Raw genomic sequence first — 24,445 nt, 5'->3', positions numbered from 1 at the left:
ACCCTTCGGCGCCCCTCTCTTGTTAGAGTCATGGCTCTCTGTGGGGAAGGAAAGAGGCTGTTCCATCAGTCCTCGAGGGGCCCTGTGTGTGCACAAAGACTGCATTTCCTAGGGCTCTAACATGCGTCCTTTCGCGGAGCTTTGCATTGAAATCCCCCAGCCACACAGACACAGATCAGCCAGAAACTCTAGTTCTCTAGTTCTCTGGTTATCTATACTCACGAGTCTCCAAATTTTAAGCTGGCCACTGAATCCATTGCTCAGGTTGCAGGAAGCTTTGAGAAGGAGGCCAGGGCAGGGAAGGAGAGGAAGGGCGCAGGGGGCGACCTGCTCCGCTGGAGGAGAGGAGTGATGGGAGAGGGGGGAGACCCGGGGTGGGGACCGTTGAGGGAGGAGGAGAGTCCTGAGCCTCAGCTGGGGCCAATTCCATAATCCAGCAAAGAGGTGTCCAGCCCCAACTCACCCCTGTGGCATGGCTTGTGAACTGCAGGGAGATGGCATTCAAGGGCCTTTGGCAGAGCCAGGGACCAGAGGCTTTGCGGTGGCAGGTGGCCAGCCTGCTGGAGGTGGGCATGTGGCCAGCAGTGATACCAAAGCTCGTGAGGCTGAAAATCAGGGCGGGGCTTCCACGACACCCACCGGGAAAAGCCGAGACCTGGGGTTGCTTCTGTGCTGTATGGATGATTTTGCTTTGCTTCCTCTTTGATGTGATATTCCTTCGTCACGTGCTTACTTACAATACTTGCTATGATCTGATTTAGGCCTATCTTCTCTGTTCCATTGATTTTTTTTCCCTGCTAATTACCGTAGCGGTATAATGCATATATTTGGCACACCTTTCAGGCCACTAATAATTCGATACAAATAGAAGGCTGATGTATTTCACTCTTTTCTCCCTCTGTTTCATACAGATATGAAAAGCAACTCGTTTTATGTTCCGAGTGCAAGCTGTTCGGACTAAGATTGGATCTTGTAATTCTGTTCCTCTTGCATTGTGTTCTGTTTTGTTTTTGAGAAAGCATGAGGTCAGATGATTAAAGGGGAATGCTTACAAAATTGGGAAAAGAACAGTAAAGGCTGAACGTGGACTTTCCAAAAAGTTGAGGAGAGATGTCACAGCCTCGTGGGAATCCCATTCTGTAAAGGAAACCCAGCCTCGGAAGTAAACGCTGTGGGTGTCAGCCTTCAGTCTCTTGTCAGAAAGCTTTGGAAAAGAACGTGTGTGTGTGGGGGGACCCCATCCATTCAATCCTGTCTTCTTCATCCCCTCCCGCCTTTCATCCTCACACCCACTTTCTAAGGGGTTAATGCATGTTCTTTTCTTTATGTGTATTTTTGTGAATTAGGTACTGTTGCTTTGTATGTATATGCCTTTATTTATGTTATTTTTCACTATGCCCTTAATGCCCACGCACACTGCTGTGCATACATGTGGGCTGTTACTTCTTGCCATCCCGAGACTTGCATCCCCTCTTTTCTGAATCTACTCCCCCAGGGATGGACACCCAGATTGCCTCCAACGCCCCAACACAGCGTTTCTGTAGATGTCCCTGTCTCCTCTGTGCAGACCTGGGTGGGAATTTTTACAGGGTATATTCCCAGGAGTAGAAATGCCAAGTCATTAGTCAATTAAATATTTAACTTTCGTAAGACACACCAGTGCAAGCCTTACCAGTCTACATCCCCACCAACAGTACATGGGAGTTCCTGTAATCACCAACACACCCATACACACCTCCAACCCCTACCAAAATTCTTGGAATGATCTACTTTACCAATTTTTGCCAGTCTAATGAAAATAAGACAATTTTTTTAAAGTAGGCTCCATACCCAACGTGGGGCTTGAACTCACGACTCCGAGATCAAGAGTCACATGCTCTACCACTAAGCCAGCCAGGCCCCCCTACAATTTTTTAAATTTCACCTTTCTCTGATCAATTTGAGGACATATAAAGGTGCATATCAGTGGGGTAAGGTTAAGTGTTATAACAACCCCCACATGTCAGTGGCTTAAGTCAGTGGTTCCTTTTTCTCTTTGGACTTTCTCCTAGTCCAAATTTGTATATTTTGATTTGTATATTTTTTGTATATTCTAGAAGGTATTGGTTCCCTGTTGATTTTATCCATTGCAAATATATCTTCCAATCTGCCTGATCACTTTGGCTATGGTCTTCCATCAGTCAGCAATCTAAGTTTTTAAGTAACCTAGTTAATCAATATTTAGCCTTTTGTTTTTGTTTTTGTGTTTTTATTTGCTTAGTCTTAACCTCTGAATTCCTCTTGAAGGTACCCTATCACAACTTCCTTTGTCAATTGCCGCACGAGTCCCCAGTTTGCAGGGGTGTCACTTGTTAAGGCAAAGGAGAGTGGAAGGTCCCAGGGGAAAAGCCCACCCAAAAACTAATTGCCCAGCTTCCAAGTCTTTCCCCTAGCATCCAGTTTCTCATAATCCTGCAGGCCCCGAACTGGAAAAACTCAGTCCTCCAAGGCTCCTGTAGGAACGTACAAAACTGTTCAGGAAACCCTTCCAACTGGCTGGAGAGTCAGGCAAGAGTCAGACCACAGAGAGCGTGCCATTAAAACGGCTGCAGTATTAAAGGGTACTATGCTGGAACTTTTTCAGACACACTGAAACTTCTTTCAGTCTTCCTCCTGTGTTGTTTCTTGACTTTGATCTCTTGCTCACACTTCTCCCTTGCCCAAAAAGCCCTGGTCTACCTTTGCTTGGCTAAACCCTCTTATCCTTAAGACTTTCAGGAAGGCTTCTGTGACCTCTGTCACCCGGCCCCCACATCTAGGTGAATTGCACCTCCTGTGTGTTCCCCAGGACCTGTCCTACTCTCTCATGCTGAATTTACCACACTGCATTGCAGTGGCCCTTCAGTGCATGGGACCTGACACGTGCATTGGCAGTAATGGCTTTTGAGTGGATCTGATGGGCTTACTACGCCCTATCCCTGCCCTTGGCCCTCCTGCCCAAGCTTCAGGGACTCCGGGGAGATTTTCACTACAATGGAGAGGAGGGCCCAGAAGAATTCCGCTCCAGCAGCCAGCTGGGGTGCCTCTCCCTTGCTCTGCCACCCAGGCTACTTCTGGGCTGATCTATCTCCCGCCAAGCCCTGCGGCACGTGGATCTGGGTTAGCTCTCCTGGGCCTCAGCTTCTGTTGTGGAAGGGGAGGGGGGCAGCGCATCTTACATAGGGTTGAGTGAAGGCCAGTGAAAATCAGGGTGCTCTGTGCGGGCAGTGGCCCTCCTCTTTCCGATTCCCACATTCAGAGGTCAGCTTGAACCGGAGAGCAGGCCTCAGGCAAGCAAGGCTGGGGGAAGACAGTCCTCGGCCCCATGGGCCTTGCAGCTTGCCAAGCTCGGGGCTCGACTGCCCCCTTGTGTCCAGAGAATGAAGGACAAGGGAAACAATCCCAAACAGGTTTGGGACTGGTCCCCAGGGAGCCATCCTGCTGTCCGGCCTCCTTCCCCTGAAGGACACACTCACACACAGAGACACACAGTCAGGATGACGACCTACCTTGTCCTCCAGGAGTCTGCCACCCACCCCACTCACTGCTCGTTATTTCCCCTGGAGGTCTGTCTGAGTGCCTGGGATCCTCCTCTGGAAGGCAAAAAGAAGAGCAGGCACATTTTAAAGGGGGTTTCTCCAGGAGAGGCCCACAGACAGGATAGGAACGGGCAGAAGAGCTTCTCCTGCCTGCTTGTAGATTCTGCTTCCAGAAGCTTTCTCCACGGCAGCTTTGGAGGGTTCCATTATCAAGAGAGGAACACTGCTGGGCTTGGCAGCCCTGTCCTAGGGGCCCCTGCCGTCACACCACTGCCTGACTGTGCGGGACCTCGGTCTAGGTCTGTCCATCCCAGGCACCTGGATGGGCCCTCCTCCCACCCCCTCTGCCCCGGTTCCTCTCCACAGTACCTCCCTATTGATTTCTTTCTTAGGGCTCACACTTTTTTATTTTATTATATTTTATCTTTGATCTACTCCTCTACTGTCTGCCTTCCCTTCTGCTCCCAAGTAGAATGAGGTCAGGGCCTTGCTGGACTCATTCACTGTATCCCCAGAATACAAAACAGGGACGGGCATATAATGGCCACGGAGTCCATGTTCACGGATGAGGGTCCCCGACCGTGCCTGGTGTCCACCCGTGGCTCCCACCCTGGCCATGCTGCTTCTTCTACCTGACCTGCCTCAGCACCCCAGGCCCCTGCACCTCCATCCCACTGGCTGCCTGGCAACTGGGCACAGACTGTTAGTTCAAGACTCACTTTAAGCATTATGTCTTTGCGATGCTTCCCTTATCTCCCCCAGATTAGGCATGATCGTCTGCATGCCCTCCCCTCCTAACACTGTTGTCCTAACTGCCTACAAGCCCAGCAAGGCAAGAAATGTGTCCTATTTAGTCCTTGCTCAATGCCTGGCAGATGGCAGATGTTAAATAAATATTTGTTGATGAACTCTGATTACCCCCTGGAGAGGCTCACAGAGTCCAATACCCTGAGCTACCTTCTCAGCCTTCCTTGTTCTCCTCTGTTCTCTCATACGGAGCCCACCCTCTAGGCAAAGAAAACAGAAAACATCACATCATTCATCTGGCATCTTCCTAAGGCCGTGTGTTGTTTTGTTTTGTTTTGTTTTTAGCAATAGCGTTTCTTCCAGTGTGAACACATTTCCAACCATCACCCTCTCTTATAACTCATCTCGGCTGCCACTTACATCGTGAAACCTTCCTCCGACCCTAAGCAGGAACCAATCCTATCTCTTCTGTGCTTCCCGTCATTGTCCCAAGCAAATTCTGTCTTGCCATAGAGTCCCACGCCTACTCAGTAATAGTGCTTAACAAAAGTGTGTTGCTTGTTATTTCAGTGGATGACAAATCCTTTCTGGCCACTAGCCTCCCATGAAACCAAAGACAATGCCTACTCACAGTCAGCCCACAAAGTGTACGTGGTATCATGTAAGAGAGCCAACAGCTCCCCGGTGTGACTGCCCATGTAACTAACCCCATGACCCCTGGAGAACATACCCCAGGATGTGTGTCCACACTTTATGCAGGGAGGTAGAGCACTGGGCACCTCAGCCCTGCCGAGAGCACCTGCCCTGGACACCCTCGCCGTATGCCCTCCCACCTTCCTCTTTGCTTTCTGCTTTCCCAGGCCAATCCAGCTTTCTGGCTGCACACTCCAGTGTGCACTTGGAGCTGTCTTTGGAGGAGGTGCTAACACTCAGCCTCTGGGTCCACATACTGCAAGCTTCCTCTGGTAGCTAACTCCCGATCTGCTCCCAGCCTTTGAGAGTCAATTTCTCCTATCACTCATGTGGTAACACCATGGATAGATCTGACCCGCCCTCTATGACCATCGCCAGCATGCACACGCACACACACACACATGTGTGCACATACCCACATATACACATGAGAATATACACAGATACAAAGACATGGGGCATGATGTGATCAAGGGCTTAAGTGTTGCAACTGTGTTTACAGTAAGGACCAGTCCCGGGCAAAGTTTCTGACACTTACTGAGCACAGTGCCTAGCTTTACGTAGGCACTCAACAAATATTTGTTGGATGAATAAATTACTTGCTTGCCTACCTCCTACCCCAAACCAACCATCACCACTTGGGCAACTTCTCTGCCCGCTCAAAGTGTTGGCTTGCTTCACCATGCCAGTGCCCGGTGGGTTATCGGGGACCACCAGGGACAGGACCTCAACCTACCCAGCTGTCTTCAGTTTTTCCTGAAGTTCACCAAACATGGTATGTTACTTCCCCTCTGGGTCTCTGCTACTGCAGAATTCCTGCTCTTCACAGACTATGCCCCCGATTCTTTCACCTTACTCCCAGTCACCCCTTACATCCCACTGATCTGCTGCTACTTCCTTCAAAAGTCTTTCCCAAGCGCCCCATCCCTGTCCCAAACTGGCTTAGGTGGATCGCGTTGGATGAAGAAGGAAAACCACCTCTTTAGAACTCCAGCTCCCTTTAGAACTGCTTGTTACATGCATATGGAGTGTCAGCAAAAACTTACACGTACAACATTGCACACATGATTATCTACCAGGTGTATTCATGTTCTATCTTTGGGAGTCTCACAATAACCCTGGGGAGGCGGGTTATTCTATCCATTTCAGCAATGGGGACACTGAGGCTCTGAGGTATTAAAAACCCACCTGACATCACAAGAGCAAGTAAGCCGAGAGCCAAGTACCAAAATCCATGTCGCCTGACGCCAAAGCCTGTATTCTCTTCGTTTCGTGGGATGGGGCCGCAGTATCAACAGGGGTGAAGATTCGGGTGGGGAATGAGCTCAGAAGGTGAGCAGTCCCCAAAATGCCTAAATTAGGTGATCGTGGGGGACTCTACCCTCATCACTCCATGCAACCGAGCCACCCTCAAAACTAGGGGAGGCACAGGGCGCCTGGGTGGCTCAGTTGGTTAAGCGACTGCCTGCGGTTCAGGTCATGGTCCCGGAGTCCTGGGATCGAGTCCCACATCGGGTTCCTGGCTCAGCGGGGAGCCTGCTTCTCCCTCTGACCCTCTCCTCCCTCATGCTGTTTCTCTCTCTCTCTCTTTCTCAAATAAATAAATAAATAAATAAAATCTTTAAAAAAAAAAAAAAAAAAAAAACTAGGGGAGGCACAGCTTTATTTCTCTGGTCCAATTCTTTCCCCGACCCTGGGCCATTAGCAGAGAATATTATGAACCTCTCTGTGTGAGATAAACATCCCTATTTACCTGGCAATCATGTATAATAAGACTCTAAAAGCATTTGCTGGTAAGGGTTCTAAATAAAGCTGGCTGACCGGAGAGGAAAGCAAATGGGGGAGGCGGCCAGAATGTGGCCTCAAAGTCCTGCCCCGTGTGCTCCCTCGCCTTCCCAATATGCCGCTCAGTCCCTTCTCTGGGCCATAAAGAATGTCCCCGTGTGGTCTGAACACTTCTCCAGGAGGGTCTCAGCTGCCCGCTGAGCCTTCTCCAGCTTCTCGATGGTGAAGCCGGACCCCGGGGGGGTGTCCCCCCACGAATTTCTCCTTCGGTGGCAGTGCAGAGAACCTCTTGGCCCCCACCATGTAGAAGGTGGTCTCAAGGCTCCCGCCCAGCACCAGATGGCCCCTGGGCCGGAGCAGGGACCTGGGGTGGCACAGGGCATCCTGGAAGGCTTCCAGGGTGAGGCAGGCAGCCGCAAGGCACAGGGCAGAAAGGAGACAGTCGGCCAGGGGTGTCACCCTTGAGCACCTGGTGCACAGATCTCCTTAGCCGCTCCTCCTCAGCCCACTTGACTCTAAGTGGAGGGGAGAGGAAGGAGTGGCCAGCAGGGTCAGGCTCATCGTGTGAGACGCATACGTCACTCCTGGCCATTCTCTGCCTCTCACACAGACTCCCAGAATATCAAGTCACTGGCTTTACAGACCAAGAAACCGAGTCTCAGAGACAGGGGCAGTCAGGAAGCCAGCTGCTGACCCCGACCCCGAGGTCACTGCTCTTTCCACTGGTAGCCCCTCTCTGGGCAATGTACTCCTGGCGCTTGGTCTGTTCTCTGTCTGCTAGGTCCATGTTTAACACGACCCAGCCAAGTGCAAAAGGACATGGAAAGTTGGCCAGGAATCAGCTGAGCAAATCTTACAAAATGCACTTGGCAGACTTTGCGGGTGTCCACCAGGCTCTCCCCATGTCTCCTGACCATGCCATCCGGCCTCCTCACTGCTCCCCACACACATTCTCTTCTTACCTACACCTGTTCTCAGCATGTGGGGCTCATTCATACTGAGGTATGCGTAAGGACTGGCACTTACAGATTTACTCTTTCCAGTTCCGCATTTTTAAGAAGTCACAGTCTGGGGGCACCTGGGTGGCTCAGTTGGTGAAGCGTCTGCCTTCAGCTCAGGTCCTGGGATCAAGCCCCGCGTCAGGCTCCCTGCTCGGCAGGAAGCCTGCTTCTCCCTCTCCCTCTGCCTGCCATTCCCCTCGCTTGTGCTCTCTCTCTCTCTGTCAAAAAAAATAAGTAAAATCTTAAAAAAAAAATCACAGGCTTAAGCAAAAGACATAAGAATCTAATATACAACTTCAACCGTCTTACCTAACTGGGGACAGTGGTATTTGGGGAGTGGAGGTGCTACGGTGGACCTTCCTGCTGCCCTGAAATTATCCAAGGTAAGTAGAGTCTGTTCACTTGCATGCAAGATTGGTCTTAATTCTATGCCCACCTCCTGCGATGGGCAGAAAGATGCCACAAGTTTGGCGCCACCTGGAGGCTGTAACTGGAACAACAGGGGCGCCTGCCCATCAGAACGTCTGTCACAGGTCTATGTCAGTGCGGGGGCGCACGCCTTGGCCTTCTGGGTGGGCGTTCGTGACAATTCCCTCTGGCTCTGGGTCTGTCTACAGCCATCTATTTCTCTTCCCTCTTTTGCTCTTTATCGGATTCATCTCTCACTCTTCCTCCTTTCTTCTTGGAATCCCCGTCCCCACTTCCTTCCTTCTTAGTCTCCCCCTGCTTTGCCATTTCTACACGAGCCCCGTGAAAAATTCTTGATTCTGGGAGTTAAGTGAAGCTCGCATCATGGCGATCCCAAGCAAACAACAAACCCCTGACCTGTCCTCCTCAAACTCATCCACAGATCTCACCACTGGGGACCAGTCCAATGCCCCTGGGATCTTCTCTAGCCACTTTTCCAGCTCGAGGCGGTTCTTGTCTGTGTTAAGTAACATTCCAAAGCTCAATCAGCAAACATTCGTTGAGCACCACCTGTATTCCCAGAAACTTTCTTAGCAGGACTAAAAGGGGAATATAGGCCTGCCCACAGAGCCCTTGGTCTCCCCTTCCCATTTTGCCTTCTCTCCAGCCAGGGAGAGACTGGGTTAACACAAAATATCAGTAGCATTTGGACTCTGGCAAGGGGCTTCCAAGATAAACAACAGGGTGGCAAGGAGAGAAAACTAGCTGGACCGAGGGGTCCCGGCCCGCTATTGAATGAAGACTGCTCACCTGCTCCTGGATTCTGCTGCTACATTTTGTTTGTTTCCCCTTCATTGGTGTTACCTGTAGGTTACAGTGGCAGATAAATGGAGGCAAGCATCAAAGGTTTCAGAAAATTTGATAGCAGGAGGTTGTTCATCAGGGAAATTCTAGCTATGCTATGGGGTTATGTTTCCTTCTCATGTGAATCATGAAAAGAGACCCATTATTTGATGTTAATGATCCAGCCTGCCAAACACCATTCTTCCCCTAGGGGCAAATCTGAGAGGCACCCACCCATGATGTTTTCACAGGCCACAGTGGTAATCACGCAGAGAACGAAAGCTTCCTGCACTGAATTTGGAAAAAGGCTTCCTACACTGATGCCCCTTGCAGCTTCTTTTTGACAGGGATAGGGAGAAGACAGGGCTACTCAGTGCCATCAAAGACCACAGCTCTTAGATTTTATGGGAGGAGAAAATCTTGACCCAGAGACCTCAGAAATGTTTAGGGCATCCCACCTAGTACCATACATCAAGTATATCTAAAATCAGCCTGTAGGGAGGTTCCACATTATCTCCAAGTCCAGAGTTCCTGCCAATTGCCTGGCTACCTTCCCCCATCCCACAGTAAATTTGCACTAGGGTTGAAGAAGACCAGCACCTAATTTAAAATTTCCATGCCCACCCTTCCTCCCACAAACCTCTTCCAGGGTTCAAGGAGACCAGCACCTGATTTAAAAGTGGTGTTGTAGCATTTTAGCAGGAAATGGAGGAACTCATCACCCACAGAGCTCTGGCCCGTCTTGAAGTAGCCCAGGTAGGCTGTGGGTTCAAAACACATCTTGTAGACATCCAGCCCCATGGATTCCTGGAGAGCCATGGAGAATCGTGAGCTTTGTCCAGGAAGGAGCAGACAGTCTGATGCCCTGGGCCCTTCTTGATGCAGCTCAGGCTCAGTCACTTTGCCTGCCCTCAAATACTTGGATAAAGACCAAAACAGCCAATGAAAAATGTTCCCTGAACCCTCTTCCCTTTGGCCATTCACCTCTGCCACACTCAGCAACTCCCATCCTCCTCTCTAGCTGCCTCCTCCAGCAGTGGACCCCACTCTCTAGTGCGACCCCAATCTCCAGGCTTTTCAGTGGCTTTGGCTTGTATGGAAGGGTTTCTAGGCTCTTCTACTCCACTGCATTGCATCCTCTCCTGTACAGTGGTTTTTCAAACTATTTTAAAAGGATGCCCAGTTCTTAAAGTAACTCACCTGTGAAGCCCAGTATATATGGTTGTTAACAGAATGGATATGCCTTAGTTTGTTTTTGATCTTTAGCATTTTCTGAACTACACCCCCTCACACAATACCTGGTTTCTGCCCCAGACAACTTATTGGATGTGGACAAGATTTAGAAAAATAGGAAAGACAAGAAGAACAGATTTTAGTTGAGGGGTGAAGATGAGACAATGAGCAGAGATGGCTTTAGTTTGGGGCATGCTCAGCTTGAGGCTGAAAAGCCTAATCTAACTCAGATGTAAGTCTAGAATGCACAGAGAGATCTGAGCTGGAGCTACAGATGTGGAATGAACATGCAAAAAATACTTGTTCTATAACTGAACTGAATTTATTCTTCAAGTCCCATTCAAATGGGTGGTAGACATTAAATCTCAATCACTTAGAGTCTTCCTTCACCAGGAGTGGGGGTGGGGTGGGAGTGGGGAATTTATGTGGTGCCAGGGGGTGGGGGGAAGCTGGCCTTGGTCCACGCTGCTGGCACCTACGAAGATTCCATTGCATAATGTGGTCCCAGATCACTGATTAACAAGAGTTACAACATCCCCTTTATGCAACCTCCATGCCTGTCTCTCTCCCTCTGCCCTATTATTCCCCACTCAGGAGCGAGGGAAATCACTCTCCCACTCCTCAGGACGCTCTGGGCCGTGAAGCAACCATGGTTAACAGTTCTTCTGCTTTGGCGCCATATTGAGAGTAGGGACAAGTCTGGGGTCCTGACACTTCCTAGCCCATACTCAGGGAAAGGGCATAGGTTCCCTATGTTCACCTTTTCTTTAATAAAGAAGAAATTAAAATGTAATTAATAACACAAATTTAGTTAATTGATATATTGAGCTCTGTAGTCTGAATACAGAAAGTATACCTTTTGCTAAAACTGTCCATGGAATATTCAAGAATTTACTGTATATAAAACAACAGAGAAATTATAAAATTTCCCCAAAGTAGAAATAATATAAAATAAAATTCTCTGATTAAAATGCAATTAAATAGATATTCATTACAAAACCACACACACAAAAAAGATACTCTACCACAAAGAAATTTTTAAATTTTCTCTTAAACACTCTTGGATCAATGAGGAAAGGAAAACAAAAATTTTAAAATATATAGAAAACTGTCCCACAGAGGAGAATCTATAAGATACACAGCAGTGGAAAACTCATGATCTTAAATACTGATATTAATGAACAGTAAAAAATAATAAATTAGGGATCCAGATCAAGAAGTTAAAATGATAACAAATACATTTAAAGAAAGCATAAGGATAAAATTAATCAAAGGAAAGCCAACATTAATTAATGAATAGGGGATGAGTACAGACGCCAGATTGGAGTTGAGGGAATGAGCTGGAGAGGAGAGGGTGATGAGGATGCAGGGAAGAAAAACAAGACTTCCAAACACTTGGCTCAAAGGGGGAGAAAGGCATCAAGCCGTAGCCACACGTGGATATGCCTTAGACAAGAGAGAGAAACACTAAATATTTTCACAGTAGAGCAAAAGGCAAGGATACGTGCCAACGCAAGTCAAATTTAGAGAAATGAGTGGGAATCTGAGAGTTCACAGCTAGAAATTGTGTTTTTCCTGAAAATGAGGAGGGAGGTACAGGTGTTTGAGATTTAAGGCAGAACCAACAGCCAATGGAAGGCAAAGATGAGGGAAAGACAGAACTATTAGCTATTTTCAAAGGTCCAGATAACTTGGTAGGAGTTCAGTCTTGGTAGAAGTTCAGTGTGATTTTCTCCAGAGTGCTTAAAAGTCTGGGTGGAAAAGAAGTGAACACACTAGGTCGATGTGATGTTGGGATTTTCACGGGCAGGTGGACTATCAGGTAAATGGGCAATGAAGTAGAAGAGACAGCCATCTATTCCTTCATTCAAAGTACATTCGTTGAAACCTGTTACGTTAAGATCGTTGGTTAATACTGAAGAGCATGGACTCTACGGTTAAACTGCCTAGATTCAAAGTCTACCTCTATCATTTATAAGATGTATCCTTGGACCAGTTATAGTTAATCTTTTTTTTTTTAATCTGGAACTCATGAGGTTAACAATCTATCTACCTCATAGAGGTGTCAAGAGAAATAAATGAGTTCAAATAATTTATTCAAAATAAATAACTCAAAGAATTTAGAACAGAAATTTCACTTCTGACCATGGCAGAGTAACAAATACTAGTATTGCCTTTCACCGTAAAAACTACCGAACTGGACCAAATGTGTGACCCTGCTGTCTTCCGTCATTGGACAAGAGAGAGCGCACAACTGCAATCACATCAAGTGAGCCCAGCCTCCTCCAGCTCTCCGCCTGGGGACACTTTCTGGACTACAGCACAAAAAGGTGGAACCCAAGAAGGGTCCAGCCGTCCTGCTGAGCTGAGAAGAAAAAGATCAGGGTTCGGAGCTGTAGACCAGATGGAACTTGGAGGGCCGGTGCCAGGGAGGAGGGGGTCACATGGGGACCCCCACAAAGTCTCTGTGGGTGTGCATTCATTTACTAGGGCTATCATACAAAGTGCCAAAAACCGGGGGGGGGCCTCAAACAACAGAAACGTATTGTCTCCCAGTTCTGGAGGCTCAAAGTCTGAGATCAAGGTGTCAGAATGTGGGTGGGTAAGGAGCTGTTCCACACTTCTTCCCTGGTGTCTGGTGATTGCGTTAGTCTTTGACATTCCTTGGCTTCTAGATGTATCACCTTGATCTTTCCCTTCATCTTCACATGGCTTTCTCTGTGTCCAGTTTCCCCTTTTTAGAAGGACACTGGTTATACTGGATTACGACCCACGACAATGACCTCATTTTAATTTAATGACCTCTTTAAAAACCCTATTTCCAAATAAAGGTCATGGTCAGAAATATTGGGGGATTGAACCTCAATGTATCTTTTGGGGGGAACACAATTTAAGCCATACTAGGGGCTCGCTGTCAGTTTCTGTCGAGAACTGGGCTGAGTAGGTACAGGTTGAGACTTCGTAAGAGATTGGCTGCTAAGGAGTTAAGCAGAGAATGGGAAAACTAGCGGTCACATAGTGGTTCCCGCCAGCGTGGAGAGATCCTCTTGTTACAGCATTCAGCTGCTGTACCAGAAAATTTATGCTTTGGGAAGAAGGATCATGTTCTAGAATAAAGGCTACTTTAGATTCACCCTAACAAAACCTTAAACGAAGGCTTGACAGGGGCAAGGAAATCTTCCAATAAATTAATTGCCTGCCAAAACAAAACACAACACTCTTTAAAGGCAAACAACATAATCCAGACTCTTTCCAATAGATCACCCACAATATCTAACTTACAATAAAAACTTCCAAGGTATTCCAATAACTAGGAAAAATGTTACCTGTAAAAAAAAAAAAAGTATCCATGGAAACAGACTCTGAGATGATCTACATGATGAAATTAACAGACCAGGACTTTAAGGTAGTTATAATGAATGTGTTCAAGGAATTAAAGAAAAAAATATAGTCTTAATGAACAACAAATGCAGAATCTCGACGGAGAAACGGAACTTTTGTAAAGAAATTCTAGACTGAAAATACAATGTCTGAAGTGAGGAATTCACTGGTGGCTTTAAAAGCAGATTGGAGATGGCAGAAGTCAGAGCCCACAAACTTGAAGACAGAGCCATAAAAATGATTCAGTCTGAAGAAGAAAGAGAACAAAGATCGAAATTAAATGAACAGAGCCTCAGAAACTTGTGGGAAAATATAAAGCTGTATAGCATATAGCTAATTAGAATCCCTGAAGAAAAGGAGGGAGAAAATGCAGTAGAAAAAGATATATGAAGAAAAATTAGTTACAACTTGCCCAAATTTGGTAAAACATACCAACCTACAGATCCAAAAAGCTTGGGAAGCTCCCAAGTAAAGAAAGTCACAACTAGGCACATCATATAGTTCAACTTCTGAAAATTGTGAAATCATCCAGAGAAAAATGACATATTCTGTCAAGGGAAACAATGCCACAAATAATGGCTGAGTTCTCATCAGAAACAGTGGAGGTCAGAGAGAAGGAATGACATTCTTAAATCTCTAGACAAACAAACAAAATAACTGTCAACCCAGAATTCCATATCCAGCAAAGATACTCTTCAAAAAATGAGGGTGAAGTAAAGACATTTTCAGATCAGTGGAAGCTGAGAGAATTTGTACCAACAAACCCGCACTGAGAAATACTAAAGGAAACTTTTCAGGCTAAAGGAAAATGATACCTGATGGAAACTCAGATCTATGGGAAGGAACCAAGAGCCCCAGAAATGGCAAGTTCTAGGCTCCTTACCTCAGTTTGTCTTCTGCTTCCTCTGGGCCCTAATTGCCTTTTCTCTCTCTGCAGCCTTAAATACATTCATTAGGAATTTTTATGCCCTGAGCTCCAGAGATCCACGAGGGCCACAGGAAGAATAGGGGCTGGGGCCCAACCCCACCTGGACTGCTGACAGATGTGTCTGTTTTCTCGCTCAGCAACTAATATGGGAAAGTTCCCCTGGTCACATTGTAGAGAAAAAATTCAGGCCAGGTGAATCAGACAAACCTCTCTCCAAGCAGGATTTGAGGTTATGATAAAGAATTATCCAGGATTAAGGAGTTTTTCATGATATCTGGAAGCTCTTCATACTGGACTTCCTGGGGCAGCCTCAGGCAAAGGACAATTGGCTGAGAATATCCCAGAGCAGTCATCCACAGATGGGAGTCCAAGAAAAACCTCCAGGCTGCAAGAAGTGAATATTAGAACTTCTATTTTTATGTACTTGTTAAATCTTTAAAACTGCTATATTTTAGTATGTTTTATACCTAATATGGTAGTACAGTAGTATGTGTATATAAAGCATAAACAAATATTGGGGTACGTGAACAAACTGTAATGAAAAGCATATGCACAAGCAAAAAAGGTGGGGATGACTGGCTCCAAAGGAGTCGTAATTCTGCTAGCAGAAATCCTTTACACACTTTATCTTATGACTCATACCATTGGTGTATTCTGCGAGGTTTTTGATAAAAGTCTGTGAATCCGCTTTTTCATAGTCATCTGGAAAGTGGTTGAAACGACAGATTCCAGGGAACATGCCCACGAGTTCTGATTCGGAAGGTCTGGGGTAGGGAACGAGCTGCTTTGACTGTAGTTTTCACAGAAGCAGAACAGGAATGCCTGGCTGGCTCAGTCGATAGAACATTTGACTCTTGATGTCAGGGTCGTGAGTTCAAGCCCCACCTTGGGTGTGGAGCCTATGGGGGAGGGAGGAAGGAAGGAAGGAAAAGAAAAGAAAGAAAGAAAAGAAAGTAAGAAAGAAAGAAACAGAACAAACCCCATGGGTTTTGGTGCACAGGTGGTCCGGAAACCACAGGAAGCATCGTGTATGGGGACTCTCTCCTAACAAGCTTCAGAGGAAGCAAGATAAAGAGGGAATTTTGTGAAGAAGTGGGAGGGTTGTACAAATGTTCTGCCCAGCTGGGAGAAGCTGAGCAAACTACTAAAGTAAGAGATACAATTAGCTCATCTGAGGGTTTCTGTCAGCTGTCACACCAGAGACCCTGTAAGAGGGAGCAAGGACACTGGTGGTCTTGTAACTCCTGATGCCTCAGAGAGTGTAGTGGACAGACAGAAGGCAGGGTCAACCAGAAGACTCCTCCACAACATCTCCTCAGACCGTTTTGTCTTTTGCACTCCCACTACCCAGCTCCATTTTGGGCCCTCATCATCTTACAACTCAATAGTTAATAATACAGTTAGTTGACCCTTGACAACGTGGGGGTTGGGGGTACTGCCCCTGCGCAGTTGATAATCTGCACAGAACTTTTGACTCCCCTAAAACTTAACTCCTGATAGCCTACTGTTGACCGGAATCCTCACCGATAACATGAACTGTCAATTAACACATATTTTGTATGTTATGTGCATAATATACTGTGTTCTCACAATAAAGTCAGCTAGAGAAAAGAAAATCATTAGGAGGAGAAAATACATTTACAGTGCTGGACTGTAGTTATGGGAAAAAAAATCACTGTAAGTGGACCTGCGCAGTTCAAACCCATGTTGTTGGAGGGTCAGCTGTAATCAGCCCTTTTCTCAACAAGTCAACAGCATGGTTGGGAGGAGATCTGAGGGATGCAGCTCACGGTCCTAGTTTGGCTCCTGATCCAAAGAGAGCAAATCTACAAAGTTAGTTTTGAGGCAATCAGGAAAATCTGAACATGGACTAAGTGATGATACTGAGCAACTATTGCTAATCTTTGAAGGTGTGTGAATGCCACTGAAGAAATACCAGTATGTAGCGGGCGTTGGGAGGGAGTGACATTATGCCTCGGATTTTCTTTAAAAGACTTCAGCGGAAACAAAGAAAAGAAAAATGAAAGAAAAAGAAGGAAGGAAAGCAAGAAGGGTAGATGAAGCGAGCATGGTAAAATCTTGAGAATGTTGAATCCAGGTGACAGGTTTTAGGAGGGGTCCATCATATTATCCTACTTTTGTGTATCTTGGAAACTGTTCAGTAAAAAAATATTTCAACAAGGAACTAAAATTGTGTGTTTGGAGAGGAAACCAGACATGGACCATGACAAGTAAACAGATAAAGAAGAGAATGTCAGATGGTGCTAAATGCAATGAAAAAACAACTTTTACTCAACTTTTATTTTATTTTAAAAGATTTATTTATTTTACAGAGAGAGGGCACGCACAAATGCACATGGCAGCAGGGAAAGGAGCAGAGGGAGAGAGAGAATCTCAAGCAGACTCCTCACTGGGTGTGGAGCCCAGTGCAGGTTTGATCTCATGACCCTGCGATCATCACCTGAGCAGAAATCATGAGTTGGACGCTTAACCAACTGAGCCACACAGATGCCCCGAATAAACCACCTTTAGATGGAATGGTCAGGGTAGATCCCACTAGGAGGCAATATTTGAGTTGAAACCTGAGTTACTCAAGAAGGAGGAATCCAGGAGTGCCTGGGTGGCTCAGTCGTTAAGCATCTGCCTTCGGCTCAGGTCATGATCCCAGGGTCCTGGGATCGAGCCCCGCATCAGGCTCCCTGCTCAGCAGGAAGCCTGCTTCTCCCTCTCCCACTCCCCCTGCTTGTGTTTCCTCTCTCGCTGTGTCTCTCTCTGTCAAATAAATAAATAAAATCTTAAAAAAAAAAAAAAAAGAAGAAGAAGGAGGCATCCAGGCAAAGATTGAGGGAACAGAGGGCTCTCGGCAGAAGGAACAGCACCTGCAAAGTCCTGTGTCTGGGAGCAGATGGGAGGCAGTGAGGTAGACGGATCAGAGAGGTAGACGTGGCCAGATTATTTAGGAGCAAGGAGAGCTTGGCTAGAAAAGACGAGGCCCCCTGCAGGGGAGGAATGATACATTTAGGGAAATTCTTGCCTGCAATCACCCGGAAGGTAGACCAAGTGGATCCTGAGCCTGAAGCTCTAAGAAACCGTGAGGAAAGAAGCAGAATGTTGGCATATGATGGTTGATGTCCAGGTTTGTAGCAAGATATTATTATCGAGGGATGAATTCAGGGGAAAAAATGACAAGTTTCCAAGAAGAAATGAAAGAAAATTGGGGGTGAGGGTAAGATCAAGAAGTGTGTGTTTTCTTGGATATAGGTGAGCGGACTGCTTCTGTGCCCTAAATTACAGGAAATAACACTGGACAAGTCTTTGGGCAATGAAGGCTCATTATTTAAAGTCCTCTTACAAAGGGATTTGGTTCTGTGGCAAACATCAAATTAAGAGTGTTGCCTTTCCCACCCAAGCTGACTCTCTCAGGCGGCCCCAAGGTAGCCAGCGGGAAGCTGACAAGGAAGCTCGGATTTGAGGGAGAGGAAAATCAATAAGAAGAATAGTAACAATAAAAGCATGTTTGACAACTATGTCTAAGAAAGAACTTTAGGCGTGGTTACTAGCATGAAGAATGGATTGGAAGCATAGGTCAGAAGGCTATTTTTAAAGAAACTGAATTGGCAAAAATCCATGAACCCAGCCTAACGAGCCTTGGACTGTGGGAGCTTAAAACCATACTCAGTCCCCCAAATTTGTACAAGTGGGAATTGGGCTAGTGGTGAAATTGTGCGGTCCTAAGGGAGGCCCAGGTCCGAGACCCACTTCAGATGTGGCCAGGGCAGACAAGAGTCAAGAAATGATTCCCCAAAGGCTTCAGAGAACAGTGGACTAGGGCGTTTTTCCAAGATAGGAGATCCAAGGTCTAATTAAAGAACGTTCTCCATTGCCAGGGCAGGGGATCTTCACAGATACTGGTGTACCAGGACTCCACCACTTCTCTGGACCAGGGACTTGCGTGCACTCTGTTCTTCCTACTGCCCAATGGGGCTTTTGTTATAAAGGGGGTCGAGGTGGATTGGACAGTGTTTCCCCAAAATTCTCGCCCACGCTGACCTCAGAATATGGCCTTACTTGGAAATGGGGTCTTTGCAGGTGTGATGAAGGTGAGGATTGAGATGAGATCATACTGGGTAAGGGTGGGCCCTAAATCCACTGAGCATGTCCTTAAAAGAGACAGGCAACAACACACTGAGCTCCCCGGGAAAGAAGGCCATGTGGAGACAGAGGCAGAGGGGCCGCCACAATCCAGGGAACACAGGAGCCGCCAGGAGCTGGAAGAGACAAGAAAAAATTCTCCCTTAGAGTCTCCAGAGAGAATGAGGCCCTACCAACACCTCGGTTTCGGGTTTCTGGCTTCCCCAGCTGTGAGAGGATAAATTTCTGTTGGTTTAAGCCACCAAGTTCTGGTGATTTCTCATGACAGCCTTGGGAATCTAATGCAGGGGTGTCCTGCCCCTTAAAAGCCTCCGTCCAACAGCAGTGCCAAGGACCCCCGTTCACACGTGGTTGGGGGACCTCAGTCACCTGGCCACCCCAAACTGCAAGGAAAATAGGGTCTTCATATATATCGAGGAAGGAGAGAAAACTGATGAGCGCAGAAAACAGCTCACAAACCGTTCTGACATTTCTTTCTTTAATTTTTTTTTTTAAGATTTTATTTATTGAAGGCACATTCTGTATGGAGCACTGGGTGTTATGCACAAACAATGAATCATGGAACACTTCATCTAAAACTAATGATGTAATGTATGGGGATTAACATAAGAATAAAAAATAATAAAAAATAAATAAAGATTTTATTTATTTATTTGAGACAGAATGAGAGAGAGAGAGCACATGAGAGGGGGGAGGGTCAGAGGGAGAAGCAGGCTCCCCGCCGAGCAGGGAGCCCGATGTGGGACTCGATGCCGGGACTCCAGGATCATGACCTGAGCCGAAGGCAGTCGCTCAACCAACTGAGCCACCCAGGCGCTCCCATTCTGACATTTCATAGGATGGACTACTGTCATTGATTTTGGCCATAAACCTATATACAGATAGCCAGCTTTTGGTTCACAGAGCTGATGGCAAGGAGTGCACAGCACCCAGAGATCCCGAATTTCAGAGTAGATGCAAACGACGGGATGGGATTTTCGGTCATTCCTCTTTGGGGGTGAGTATGTTCTCTGAGTGGGAAGAAGAGTCTACACAGATATATGGTGACTAGAAGGGCAGACTGTGGCAGAACGCGCTAGCTCTTCGCCAAAAACCAATCTCTCCATCCTCTGAATAGAGCTGGACTACATCTTCCTGTCTCCCTTGCAGCTGGGTGTGGCCATGTGATTGAAAGGGGCAGAAGTAGACAGACAAGGTAAGAGGCTCACGGAAGCCTTGGGAGATAGCCGAATAGAATATCCAGAGTTCTAGCAGAGGAAGAGGAAGGAGCAAGCCAAAGAGACTGACAAGCACCAGCCGGTGGGGTAGGGGAGAAACCAGGAGAGTAAGTGTTTCCAAAAGGAGTCAGTGATGTAGAACACTACTGAGAGATCAAGTAGGAGGAAGACCGCCAAGGAGCCATTGTATTTTGGAAGATGGAGCCGCTGAGGAGCTTGACAAGACAATTTCAATGGAGTAACAGAGACAAAACTCAGATCAAAAACTGTAAGCAAAACGAAGAAGAGAGTGTCTAATCACAGCTCTCTCTAGATTTTTGCCGTGTGAAGGAGGTGGGTTTGGATGGCAACCAAAGGGGACGGTGGAATCAGGGGAAGGCTGGTTAAACTGGGAGATGTGTGTAAGCTGATGGGAATGATCTGGTTGAGAGGGGGAAATGGATGCAGCAGAGAGAAGGGGAAAGAAGGAACAGGCTTGGAAGGATGGAGAGGAGGACAGTCAGAGCCCAAGGGGAAGAGTTGACCTTTGATAGGAGGACTTGTCACTCAGTCACTTTGGGTCCGTCTTAGTTGGGCTTCTGGGGGGTTGGGTAGCGGGGATTAAAGATGGCCCCTGTCTCCCGAAGGCAAGCAAGCAGAGAGCTGGGCTAATGTTATGTTGTTCTTGGTGCTTATTTTCTTTTGTTGTCCTTGAGACTTCCGAGAAATCTAATTTAAATATACCAGCCTGATCTCAGCTGTGCTGTGGGGAATTAAGGGAAAGGTCAAGTACAACTGCTTGGGATAGGGTGTTAAGGAGGAATGCTAATTGGCAAGAGATTTCTGAGAAAAGGTGAATATTAATCATGTCAAACTGGTGAGGTCCAGCCCCCACCCGCCATACACACACACACACTCCCTACCCACTCCTGCCATTCTGTGACTCCCTCTTTCCCAGATAGGGATTTATTAGGGAAAATCCTTACCTTCATCAGACTATCCATCATACATGCATTTCCCCTTTGCCACCACCCAGTGTCACTAGAAGCTCACTTAAGCTAAAGACCACACCAGCTAGGCAGAGAGAGAAACTCAAGAGTGAAATGCTGCTTTTCAAAGAGGTGCTAACAGGTGATATGAGGCCCGATGTATCCTTTGCGCTGAGGATCTTTAGACGCGGTGAGAGTCACAGAGTCGGAAGTCCAGTGTTGGGAGGGGTCTTCCAAACCATTTAGTTGCATTCATTTGAGACGGCTGGAGGTGCCAACAGGCAGCCTTCTGCTGTCACCTCTCAGGCCCTCAGTGAGCCAGATCTGGGCACTCAGCAAACCGTGCAACCCTTCCTGGGCCTACCTGCTTCTCCCAGTAGCAAAGCTTTTGAGGAGCTGGATTCCAACCGAGGCTGACCTTCCCTCAGTTAAGATGAGGGCCCATGGATGCCTGGGGTTTGGACTGGCTGACAACATCTTCCAATCCAGCCTCTTGGAATGGAAGGAGTTTCATTGGGTATGACCAATTGGTCAGTGGGGGCAAAAGTAGGAGAAAAAGGGTCAGGATCGAAATACTGACTCAGGAGACCTTCTGGAAAGTCCATTTGAACTTCCTCCCAAGTAGTTACTGTTCTTTCTCTGATGTGAGTCTGGACCACATCCTCCCTCTATCCAGCCCAACCCGGTATAGCAGGGGACCCAAAGGAGCCAAAGCCGCTTACAGCGGGACACCCCTTCCCAGTCCCTTTGCTGACCCGCCCAAGCAAGACGCGCTTTCAGCCAGTGCCCACTGGGTGGCGACAGAGTCCCAGCAATGCCCACAGAGGAGGCGGACACTCCAGCAGCAGTACCCGCCCCCCCACCTCCTGAGTCCTGGCTATGGGGTGCTCCTTCCCTGGAAATGAATGTCTGGGCCATCAGCTCCTCTCCCGTACCAGCCCTGAACATGTCCCCCCACTTATAATTTTCATTTTTATAGCACCAGGGTTTTTAGAAATCTGATTCATACGCCTTCTTCCAGCTGATGACTGTCCTGAGGGTAGAAGGAGCAGACCTTACTGTACCCCATCTTACAGTTGACAAAATGGACCTTGGAGCAGTTCTGAATTGCAGCCAAGGTCAAACAGTGAATGGCGATCTGGCCTCAGACCCAGGTCCTCTTGACTCTGAACCCCATGTTCTTTCTGCCAGAGCCCCACTGCCCCTCTTCCTTAGAGGGGGTCCAGCACAGCACCCCCCTGCTATTTCAAATCAAAGTCAAGCCTGGGTGCTTGATTCCATGGGTCCATATGCTGCACCCTGATGGTGCCCATCTGGTCTTCAGAATGCTGCCATGCCCCAAGGCCAGGGCCCAGATCTGCCTCATGGAACCTGAGGGCACTGAGAGAAGCAGGCAGCGCGATCCAGCTTGGCGATGGGCACTGCTGGCCCCGGAATGGGAGAACAGGCAGACGCTCCCCCGTGGAAGCCCGCAGCTGGCCGGTACTCCCCAGACTTGCCCAGTGGGAGTCGTGGAAGGTGCTGGGGGTGTGGCTCAGGTCTGTCCTGGGAAAGGCTCTAGGGCCCATGTTCCTGCAAATTCTGGGCAAGCGTGTGAATGAGGCAGAAAAACCTGGGAGAGAGAGGTGTGGATTCCACGGGCTTCTTTCCTCATGGCAAGGAGTGGAAGCTGTGAGGACCCACAAGCAAAGGGAACGTGTCAGACCGGGGTGCCTGGGGCCAGGAGGGGGAGGACATCGGGAAAGGCAGCTTGCTGGAGGGGTAAGGGCAAGGCTGATGGAGTGAGAAGTCTTGGCTTCCAGCCCTACCTTCGCCACCGACTGCTGTAGAGCCACAGCCTCAGTTTACCCATCTGCTAAATGCAGCCAGTGCTCAGCACCTCATGGGAGGTGTGAAAGCCCAAGGGAAGCTCCCGAGTGTCCTATAAACAGATCCCTCTTGGGGGGCGGGGGTGAGCTGGGCTGTGTTGTGCGCTCCCATCTCTATGGAAGAGTCAGAACCAGAGACGGAGCCCCCTCCCTTGGGCCTGGGACTATTTACGGACAAAGGCCATTGTTCTCCCCGTTGTCTGACCCCGGGACTCCATGAGCGTGACAGATTTGGGGGCTCCATGCCAGACTGCATCTCTGCACCCCATCTCCTGGGGGGGACACAGAGGAACGGGGTGCAGCCAGCCGGTGTACAGTGGGGAGGGGCAGAAAGCAGCGGCTTTGCTATTAATGTAGTCAGTAAATAAATAAAGGAGGGCTTAAGCTTAGTGTACAGCAATCAGTTTAGAACTACAGGGTAATTAGCGCTGCAGGGGGCGGCAGGCCTGCAGAGTCAGGTTTAAATGAGTGAGTTCACTTTCACTGAGGCACCCCCTGGAGAGCAGAAAACACAGCCCAGAGAGGAGCCCGCCCTCCTGCCAGCCCCCAGGGGGCAGGGGCTAGGAGTGTGGATAGTGGGGTTGGACCCAGCACCGCAGAAGGAGCTGGGGGATGGTCGGTCCCCCGTCTTGGCCGGGGAGCAGGTGTCTCCGTGCGTGCACACACACACCCCAGCGATGCTCAGGGAGGTCTCTGCCTGCAAGGTGCCACTGTCCTGGGCTGGCTGCGCCTCTCTTTGCACATGGGAATCACAGTTCAGTGTCTCCATGAACGGATACGGGCACCTGCGAGAGGAAGCCGGAGCCCCTGTGCCGGGGGGCACACACGTGCTGTGCACCTACTTCTCCGATTTCCCCGGGTCCTGGCAACTGCAACCTCAGCCCCAGATGCTAACCGCCTCTCCCCTTCCTTCTCCCTGTCTCTCATCTGTTTATTCCACAAAGATGTATTGGGTGCTTCGCGGGTGCCAGCCAGTGGTAGGCTCTGCAAATACGAAGATACACAACACAATTCCTGCCTGCAAGGAATTTAACGTGGGGCTGACGGTGAGACTGAAGCAAGCCGGTGATCACAGGGCCCGAACCGTCCCGTGGAGGCTGTGCACAGGGCGGCACCCAATCCGGCATCAGTGGCTGGGGACGGTTTCCTGCAAGAGGTGAGGTTCCCGCGAGCCCTGGAGATGAGACGGTGAGACAGCCAGACTGAAGGGCAGCGCATGCGTGTATGGGTACAGTTCCTGGAAGAGGACACAGCGTGTGCAAAGGCCCAGTGGGGGGCGGAGCTCAGTGTCTTCCAGGAACCACCCGTGGCCCGGTTGTCTGGAGCCCAGAGCAGGGGGCAGACCGTGGGAGTGATCCCGAGACAGGGCTGGGGTGGTGAGCACAGGGGATCGATCCCTGAAGGCGCTGTGAGCCTTGTGAAGGAGCTTGAATTCCATCCTAGAGTCCCCACCGGGCACTTTCATCAAAGGGGAGACATGATGCTATCTGCATTTTTGGAAAATTTGTCTGGCTGCCGCAAGGCAAAGAGGAAGATGGAACAGAGGGAGGACGGAACACCTGGGGTCAGGCCTCCTCAGCCCCTTCCCCCTCCGGGTGGGAGGAGAGAGGGGCTCCCCAGGCAGCCAGGTGGGGAGGCCTGGCGATGCTAAGCTGGACACAGAC

At 48.4% G+C, this 24,445-nt stretch overlaps 1 long non-coding RNA gene across 1 annotated transcript; it reads right to left on the bottom strand.

Annotated features, from left to right (window-relative positions):
• Positions 1-9,075: 9,075 nt before the first annotated feature.
• Positions 9,076-17,206, bottom strand: LOC118013250. The gene is made up of 3 exons (XR_004679973.1): positions 15,219-17,206; positions 14,784-14,961; positions 9,076-9,841 (listed from the first exon to the last, which is right to left on the bottom strand). It is a non-coding gene; the product is annotated as an uncharacterized LOC118013250 (long non-coding RNA).
• Between the last annotated feature and the right edge of the window lie 7,239 nt (positions 17,207-24,445).

Source organism: Mirounga leonina, unplaced genomic scaffold (assembly GCF_011800145.1).
Source record: "Mirounga leonina isolate KUSES-001 unplaced genomic scaffold, KU_Mleo_1.0 Mir_153, whole genome shotgun sequence".
Classification (NCBI taxonomy): domain Eukaryota; kingdom Metazoa; phylum Chordata; class Mammalia; order Carnivora; family Phocidae; genus Mirounga; species Mirounga leonina.
This window is presented reverse-complemented; position numbering and strand designations above follow the sequence as displayed.